The sequence below is a fragment of the Myotis davidii genome, unplaced genomic scaffold (genome assembly GCF_000327345.1).
Source record: "Myotis davidii unplaced genomic scaffold, ASM32734v1 scaffold187, whole genome shotgun sequence".
In the NCBI taxonomy this organism is placed as follows: domain Eukaryota; kingdom Metazoa; phylum Chordata; class Mammalia; order Chiroptera; family Vespertilionidae; genus Myotis; species Myotis davidii.
The window spans coordinates 871,684-879,602 of NW_006383018.1; the positions used below are offsets into that span (position 1 = coordinate 871,684).

General features: G+C 41.9%; 1 protein-coding gene across 1 annotated transcript in view; it reads right to left on the reverse strand.

The window, feature by feature from the left end:
* The window catches only part of STEAP4 (STEAP4 metalloreductase), a 19,863-nt gene extending 13,233 nt beyond the window's left edge, over positions 1–6,630 (reverse strand). The window contains exon 1 of the mRNA XM_006779180.2: positions 6,496–6,630. The gene's annotated coding sequence lies outside the window, so the exon portion shown is untranslated. The remainder of the gene's footprint in view (positions 1–6,495) is intronic.
* Between the last annotated feature and the right edge of the window lie 1,289 nt (positions 6,631–7,919).

Consider the following 7,919-nt stretch of genomic DNA (forward strand, 5'->3'; position numbering starts at 1 on the left):
ACTGATTTTTTTAGAGGTTTTGTTAGAAAATGTTATGTGCCTCCTAGCAACTTAATTGACTGATGATTGGTTTTTATGCTACCCGCTAGAATGACACAAAAGGAAATAATATCTTGTACAGTTTGATCAAGTCAAGGGGCATTAACTAAATATAACCTTTACATTAACGTTCAGTCGGGGTATATGCTTCCATGGGAACTGCTAATCATCAGAACTAGCTAGGACTGTGCTGCAACTAAAATGATTCTGTTAATAACATTTCACTATCACCAAATGAATCACCAGGGGAGCAAGGTAATACAGATCTCTATTATCTATTTTAATTGCACTTTAGGGAAAAATATTTTTTAATATGTGTGTGTGTTTTTTTTAAACTGATTTTAGAGAGAGAGGGGGATAGAAACATCAATGATGAGAGAGAATCATTGATTGGCTGCCTACTGCACGACTCCTACTGGGGATCGAGCTGGCAACCCCGGCATGTGCCCTGACCAGGAATCAAACTGTGACCTCCTGGTTCATGGGTCTACACTCAACCACTGAGCCACACCGGTCACGCAAAAAATATTTTTAATTTAAGTTCTTTGGTGAAATTCTAGTTCAATTATAAATCTCATTAACATATGTTTTCACATTTAGATCTCAGCTGCATCTGTCAAGCTAAATGAAGATGGTTTTCGGATTCCCTGGCCAAGAATTTCAGCAGGTAAGTTCATTATCCACTGTCTAGGCTGCTTATTTCATTTGATTAAAGCCTGGGCTCATGACAACAAGGTCAGGGATTCAGTCATGTCTGAGTTTATTTACCTTGACCTCCATTTACATTCTAATTTCTGAAAACTTCTTACAAATCTTTGGTTCCCCAAAGATTCAGCCCCAGGCCCAGGCCCTGGCCCTGGCTTGTCACCAGCATGAAAACAACTCTCACTGATTGAGTAGCATTTGGCTTGTACACTCTATATGAGCATGGCTTATTGGATGATCTGGTGATTACAACAACCCACTTAATATTTAGTGCAAATTAGTAGTACTAATTCTAGGACTACTGTAGTCAGAGATATTTAGGAAGTGATTGCATCATTTCAATTGTGAATTAACTTTGTTTAAATTAACTTCCTAGGAGTAGTCATTTATCTTTACATTGAGGGCAGTAGAAATTACCTAAACATTTGATAACTGCCCAATCAGTTTGGGGGTAGAGCAATTTTGCTGTGGACCCGATTCCACCCTTGAACCCTGTTGATAGAAGAACTCCATTCTCCTTCAAAGTATCTCCTTACCCTTTTAAGAAATCTCACGGGACGGCTCATACATTTTTATGAATATAGTTTCCTTCATCTTCTTTTGGACACCATTTTCTTCCATTTTTAATCTGGCTCCCAGATGCTGGAACTCTCAATGGCCATTTGCCTTTAGTGTTTGCAAAGTCAGCTTGAACAGAGGGGCGAAGCCTGGCCCAGCAACTGCTCCATTTATCTCAGGAGAGAGGAGCCCTTGAAACTTCTTCCCCTGTCCTGTGCTAAACTCTGATAAACAAGCCCGAGTAGCTGTGCTGGTTGAGAAATATTTTTTAAGAAAACAGCTTTTAATTCCTGGGTTGTAAATCTCGGCTCTTTCCAGTGGTGTGGTTGAAAGCTTGCAGTCAACCACGAGGTGAGTTTTCACACCAGGGAAATCAGCAAAGGCTACACATCAAGACTCCCCCCCCACCCTTAGAGAGATGTTTTCCAGCACTCCACAGAGTCTCTCTCTCTCTCTAGCTCTATCTCACTCTCTCTCTCTAGCTCTCATCCCTTTCTTCCCAAGATTTGGGCATGTGACTAAGGAAATGGGAAAAATTGGGCTGACAGGATGGTTCATTTTTCCAATCCTGACTCTGCACATTAGGCCTAAATCTCTTTCCTTAGGGGCCTCCCGTCTCAGAAGACTCCTAGATTCTTAATCAAAGCAGAATCCAACAAAGGTTCCCAGGTCTGTTCCACCCCATACATGTAGATAACACTACTGGGGACTGTAAATCTGATACCACTGCTGGACTCTTGGTTTTCTCAGGGAGATACTTACAGGGACCTTTTTGTATATACTCGCATCCCCAAACACATATCTTCCAATTTGCCACACATGCCTCAATAAAAAAAGAAAGGAAAGAAAAGAAAAAACCTTCACAATTTGGGATTTCAGTCTAGGATAACCAACTAGTGGCACAATTTCATTATTAACCACAATGAACCATTTACCAACCTCCTAATTGTTCTCCTTGACTTCCTTCCATGTCCCATACCACCTATATCAGGGCAATTGAATTGGATGAAAAAATCATTTTAGTACTTGGGTACTAAAATACTTTAGCACTGGAGAAGAAATAAATAGAAGCGTAATAATTTTTTTATAAAAATGATTCGACATTACTTAGTTCTTTTGAACTGTTCAATAGGCTTTATAGCTTATGACATACCTTGAGGTATTACAGAAGAACTAAAATGTTTTACTTAAGCTAAACAAATTAAAATCTTTAGAAATCCAATATTCCAATTTTTATGACCTCAGTTAAATGCCTTAATTGTATTATGTCACGCTTGAAAATGAATTACTCTTTAAAATGAAGTAGACTCCAAAGTATCATACAAATTTATTATGAAACTTACCCAGTATAGCAGCATAATAGGGTTAATAAAATTAAGGTTAAGTAGAAGAAACACTAAGGTTCCTGCAATGTCTTTCTCCTTTTTTTTTAAAAAAAAGTTATAATAATTTCCACTATTTACTTTATATGTACTGCACAGTGCAAAGCAATCCCACGCTTCTCCCACAAGGCAGTTAGTAGATATCTGGGCACTTGACTGTACTAACTGGTCCAGTACAGGGGACAGCCATGCTCAGAAGCTACTACGCCCGTCATGATCAGCATCTTCCCAACCTAAAAATCAGTGTTAATATCTTAGTAGGATTTCATGTTTTGACAGATTTATTGAACAGCCTCTCTGTGCCAGGCACTGTGCTGTGTCAGGGATGAAGTGTTCAATGAGACCCTCTTGGTCCTCAAGGGGCTCCAGTCTTGGGGAGGATGTGGCAACATAGTCAAATCGTGACAATATAGTGTGTGAGGCCCTGAGCAGGGGAATGTGCAGCATGGATCCGAGAGAAGGGGCAGAAATCTGCCTGGGGCAAGAAAGTTTGCCAACATCTGTGCAGAGTGACTTCAGCCACTATTTAACTTGGCTTAAAGCTGTTTCCACACCCTGTGAAATGAGCAGGTATAGATAAGACATGCCTAATCATTGTCAACGGCTAATTGCCCCCTCCTATCCCGCGCTCCTCAGGATTGGAGCCCCTACAATCTTTGGAGCTGAGGCAGAAGAGACTATCCAGCCTGTGTTCTAATAACCCTCTAAGAGGTGTGCTATACAGTTCTATTAAATCAGAATGGAAGTTCCTAACTATTCAAACCCATGAACTTTATTTCATCCTGACATTAGGATTGAGCATGCCCTCTACAGTTGAAATACACATATTTCTCTTTAAAATTTCCAGAAATTCGTGAATGTCAAAGTACAAATGGCAAGACCACTCCACACAGGGTTGAATAAACTCTTCTGGAACTTTGTGGAAAAGCATTTAGATTAGGATGTCAATGCCCTGCCTTGTTAGAGTGGAAATACTTCTTTTAGTAAACTGTTGCATCTTTCTGCAGCGATATGTTTGTAAATGTGATTTTCAAATGGTGCAAACATTCTTTGTTCTTTTTTTCTTAATGATTTGGAAGAACAAACTGTTTATATATATAGGCCAAGTATGTTTTCTTATCATGCATTATTTTAAGCATTAGTTATCCTTTATTAGTTATTTACTTAGCTTTATTCCTTCCAGGACTGACTTTTTTCTCAAAATAAAATAAATAACAACTCTAAATTCAAATCATTTTGAAAATGACCTACATGTCACTAAAAATATTTTGAGTATGTTTAACACATCACATGGAACTGCTCAGGAAGTCTTCATAATTAACTAATGACCCATTCTCTTTGGATGTACAAAGAACAGTCAAGCAGGTGGCTTTGGATGTCTTGAGTTTGTAAATTTTATTTTTACTATCTCTGGCCTAACTATAACTTCAAGAAAAAAAATCCCACCCAGAAAACCTTATTATCCTAGAGTTTTACAGTCAGAATTAAAGGTGAGTGTGGATACAGACACTTAACAAACCACCTCCTCCTCAGAGGACAACCCAGAAGAAAGGAGCTACAAGGTGCCCTAGCAAGCCTTCAAGGTTGAAGTGTGATTGTATGTGTGTGTGTGTGTGTGTGTGTGTGTGTGTGTGTGACTAGCTTATTAGTCTTAACATTCTAAAAGGAAATGATGTTTAAATAGCAGTTGACAAAAGACTCAAATTTCATCTAAAGAGAACTAGGTGGTGAGGGTCATGAAATATTGAACTGTGTAGCTGAAGATGACTGCAGTGCTAGCTACTGGGGATACTTTAAAAGGAGAATCTATATCCTTTTAATACTGGCATTAATCATGGCAGAGCATTACAAGGGTGGTTCTTCAGGAGGCAGGGAAATGTAGTGACTGCTCAGTTTGAAATCTATGACAAATGAATCCCTTTATCTTAAAACTCTTCACAACAAGGCTCAAGGCCCAGGGTTTTCCACTTATTCACAAACAGGCTCATAAAAATGTTATTTGGTTACTAACAACAGTTGGCAAGCTGACACAAGGAGAAGCCTGGAGATTGTCCTCAAGCCAGGGGTCAGGCCTTGTCTATGCTGGTTTCTGAACCTCGAGTTGCCGTGTGAATATCATTCAGCAGAACCATAACCGATGCCAAGTGAAGAAAGTGCTGTTCCCCAATTTCTTTCCACACATGTACCATTTTTTGACCACCTTGTTAATGTTATAGGTATGACCAAGTCTTCATCAGAAGGCAGGTTTCATTTTTAATAGGGAAAACTACCCAATTATGGAGACAGTCTCTTCCCCTACAAGTAGCTTAGACTTCTACCACATTGATCATTCAGGGCACACCCTCAGCTTTCAAAACCATTCTTCATCCCGCTATGTGAGAATGTCCTAGTCCCTGGAAATGGCAGTCTCATAAATGCCACTCCCATGAAAGAACAGTTTTTTCTGATACAGTAGGGGCAATATCTGCTGAATATCATTCAGCAGAACCATAACTGATGCCAAATGAAGAAACTGCTGTTCCCCAATTTCTCTCTACACATGTACCGTTTACTTTAAAACCTCGCACTTGACACATAGGGAGTGCCGTCCTGTTTTATGGGTTGGTAGTGTTTGCCATGCAGGCAGAATAATACCGTGCTAAATCACAACATTCTGAAGAACTTGGGCCTTTGCAAAAGGCCATATCTCAAAGAAGTTACTACTTCAAATAAATGTGCCATTTTATAAAATTATCCCTACTGTATCAGAAAAAATGTCCTTTCATGTGAGTGGCATTTATGAGACTGCCATTTCCAGGGACTAGGACATTCTCACATAGCGGGATGAAGAATGGTTTTGAAAGCTGAGGGTGCGCCCTGAATGATCAATGTGGTAGAAGTCTAAGCTACTTGTAGGGGAAGCGACTGTCTCCATAAATGGGTAGTTTCCCCTATTAAAAATGAAACCTGCCTTCTGATGAAGACTTGGTCATACCTATAACATTAACAAGGTGGTCAAAAAACTTCCAACCCGCAAGCATCTTTGGTTGTGCATTTTCACCTTGTTAGAGCTGGGTTTGGTGGGTCATCTGGTCCCATAGGCTTCTACTCTGCATATGTGAACACTGAGGCTGAGGTGTTGAGTTTCTAGTTAGAACAAGGAGCAGAAATTCTCCAACCTGCTTCCCAATTCTCCATCCAATTCCCTTTCCACTAGGCCAGTCATCTTTTAAAGAAAGTTCCCGAATTACCATCCAGAGAGAAAAACTACTTTCTTGCTGCCTCTGGACAAACAGAACCACAGTTTTGTTTACTCTTCATAATAAGTTACATTTCCAATAATATTTCTCTGGAAAAGCAATCGCTAAACTACAGAAGGAAATTTAAATCACGATCAAAGGTGGAAGTGGGTGCATGTCTCAGGACCCATTTCAGCTCTTGGTCAAGAAGTGGCCTCAGATCTTAGATGGCAGAGATTGCCTAAACCACATTCTTGCAGGCTCCCTTCTGACCAGCACCGCGAGATTGGCGAGATTGCTCTTATCTAGAAGTGAGATAGGAGAGGAATTGAAATCGGACTTCTCTGCTCTCTAGTGTAGAGATAAGCGACAAAAGACCAGGAATCTGGAAGCTTGCTGAATTGCTTAACAGATTGTCCTTTCCCTGGGAGGGATGAAGGGCCGCGCTGGGAAGTTTGCCAGCACCTATTTCCTTCCCCGCGAGCGTGGGGAGAGGGGTCCTGAAAGGAGGGGTTCAAGGTTAGCTGAAACAGATAAAGGAGGCGGGCCCTTTGGCGAAAGGTACTAGACAAAGAGCCAAAAACGTGACCCACCTGCGGGAGGTTTGCTTCCAAGCTGCTATGGCCAAGGGCGGCGGCAGCTGGGCGCGCAGCTGGCCAGGCAAGGAGGGAGACGCTGTGCAGAGCTCCAGCTCTCGGCTGCAGCTCTGGGTTCTCGCCCGCCCCCGCCCCCGGGCTGGCCATATAAGAAGGCTGAGAAGGGAGGGAGGGGCGGGGGGCACCCTAGATTTCGCAAGAGAAAGGGTGAAGAAAGCGCTTCCTGGAAGAGTCAAGTTGGGAATCCCGGGTGGCTGGAAGGACCAGAACTTCCCGTTCTGCCACTGCAGCGTTTGTGGCAGATGTTGCCGCTGATCTGTGGCCAGTGGAGTTACTAAGGGTTTTCCCCCGATTTCAATTCCTCTCCTATCTCACTTCTAGAGTCTGGGGATCTGTGCATTCCAGGCAGACTGAGGCTGGAGAGTCTGAGGAGCACCCCTTTAGGTAAGGGCCTCTTGGAGTGGCTGAGAAAATGCCACCCAGTCGAGGCTTCTAGCTATTTCTCTTCTTGCCATCTTGCGCAATTCACTGTAAAAGGTGACAGTTTTCTCTCTGCCTGGAAGCTCTGGGTTCTGATGGGGCTCAGGTTGGATGACCTTGAGGTTTTAATTTATGTAGATTATGTCGTTCAAAAGGAACAAACCAAATGAAAGAGAGGGATGATGGTGAGGTTACCTTATTGTTGACATCTGTCTGTAACGGTAAAATACTGCATCATAATATGCAGTAATCTATATTTCATAATGAGATTGATATGCCCTTCTATAGGAAGTGCTCAAAAGTCACAGCTATATCAGTGTAAGATTTACCTGAGGATGATAACCTATGAGGCAAAGCCCCCCTCTGCTCCCAAACTCTGTGTTTCTAGAACACAGGGTCCTCCCAATCTGTCTCTCACCCAAATGTCTAATTTGCCAAGGTCCAGATGAGCCTCATGGGAGGCCTGTTCCCAGCATTTCTGAGTCAACTCTTCCTTTGCCTGGATTGCAAGTCTCCCGAGTATATTGTGGAGTCAGCTCTTCAGATTCCAAGTCTTCTCTGAGACACTAGTTGCATTTCATCTTTTCTTTTTCCATAGAGTGTAGTTTATGCTTCTGATACAGCAATAGGACACATGCTTCTTAAAAGAGTTGTTGTGGCTCGGCTGGCATGGCCCAGTGATTGAGCATTGACCTATGAACCAGGAAGTCATGGTTGATTTCCAGTCAGGGCACATACCCGGCTTGCAGGCTCGATCCCCAGTGTGAGGTGTGCAGGAGGCAGCCAGTCAATGATTCTCTCTCATCATTGATGTTTCTCTCCCTCTCCCTTCCTCTATGAAATCAATAAAAATATTTTTTTAAAAAACGAGTCATTGTGTATGTATTTCCTCTCTTGGACTGAAAGCTCTGAGGGTGGATACCCTATTCTTTTCAGCTTGG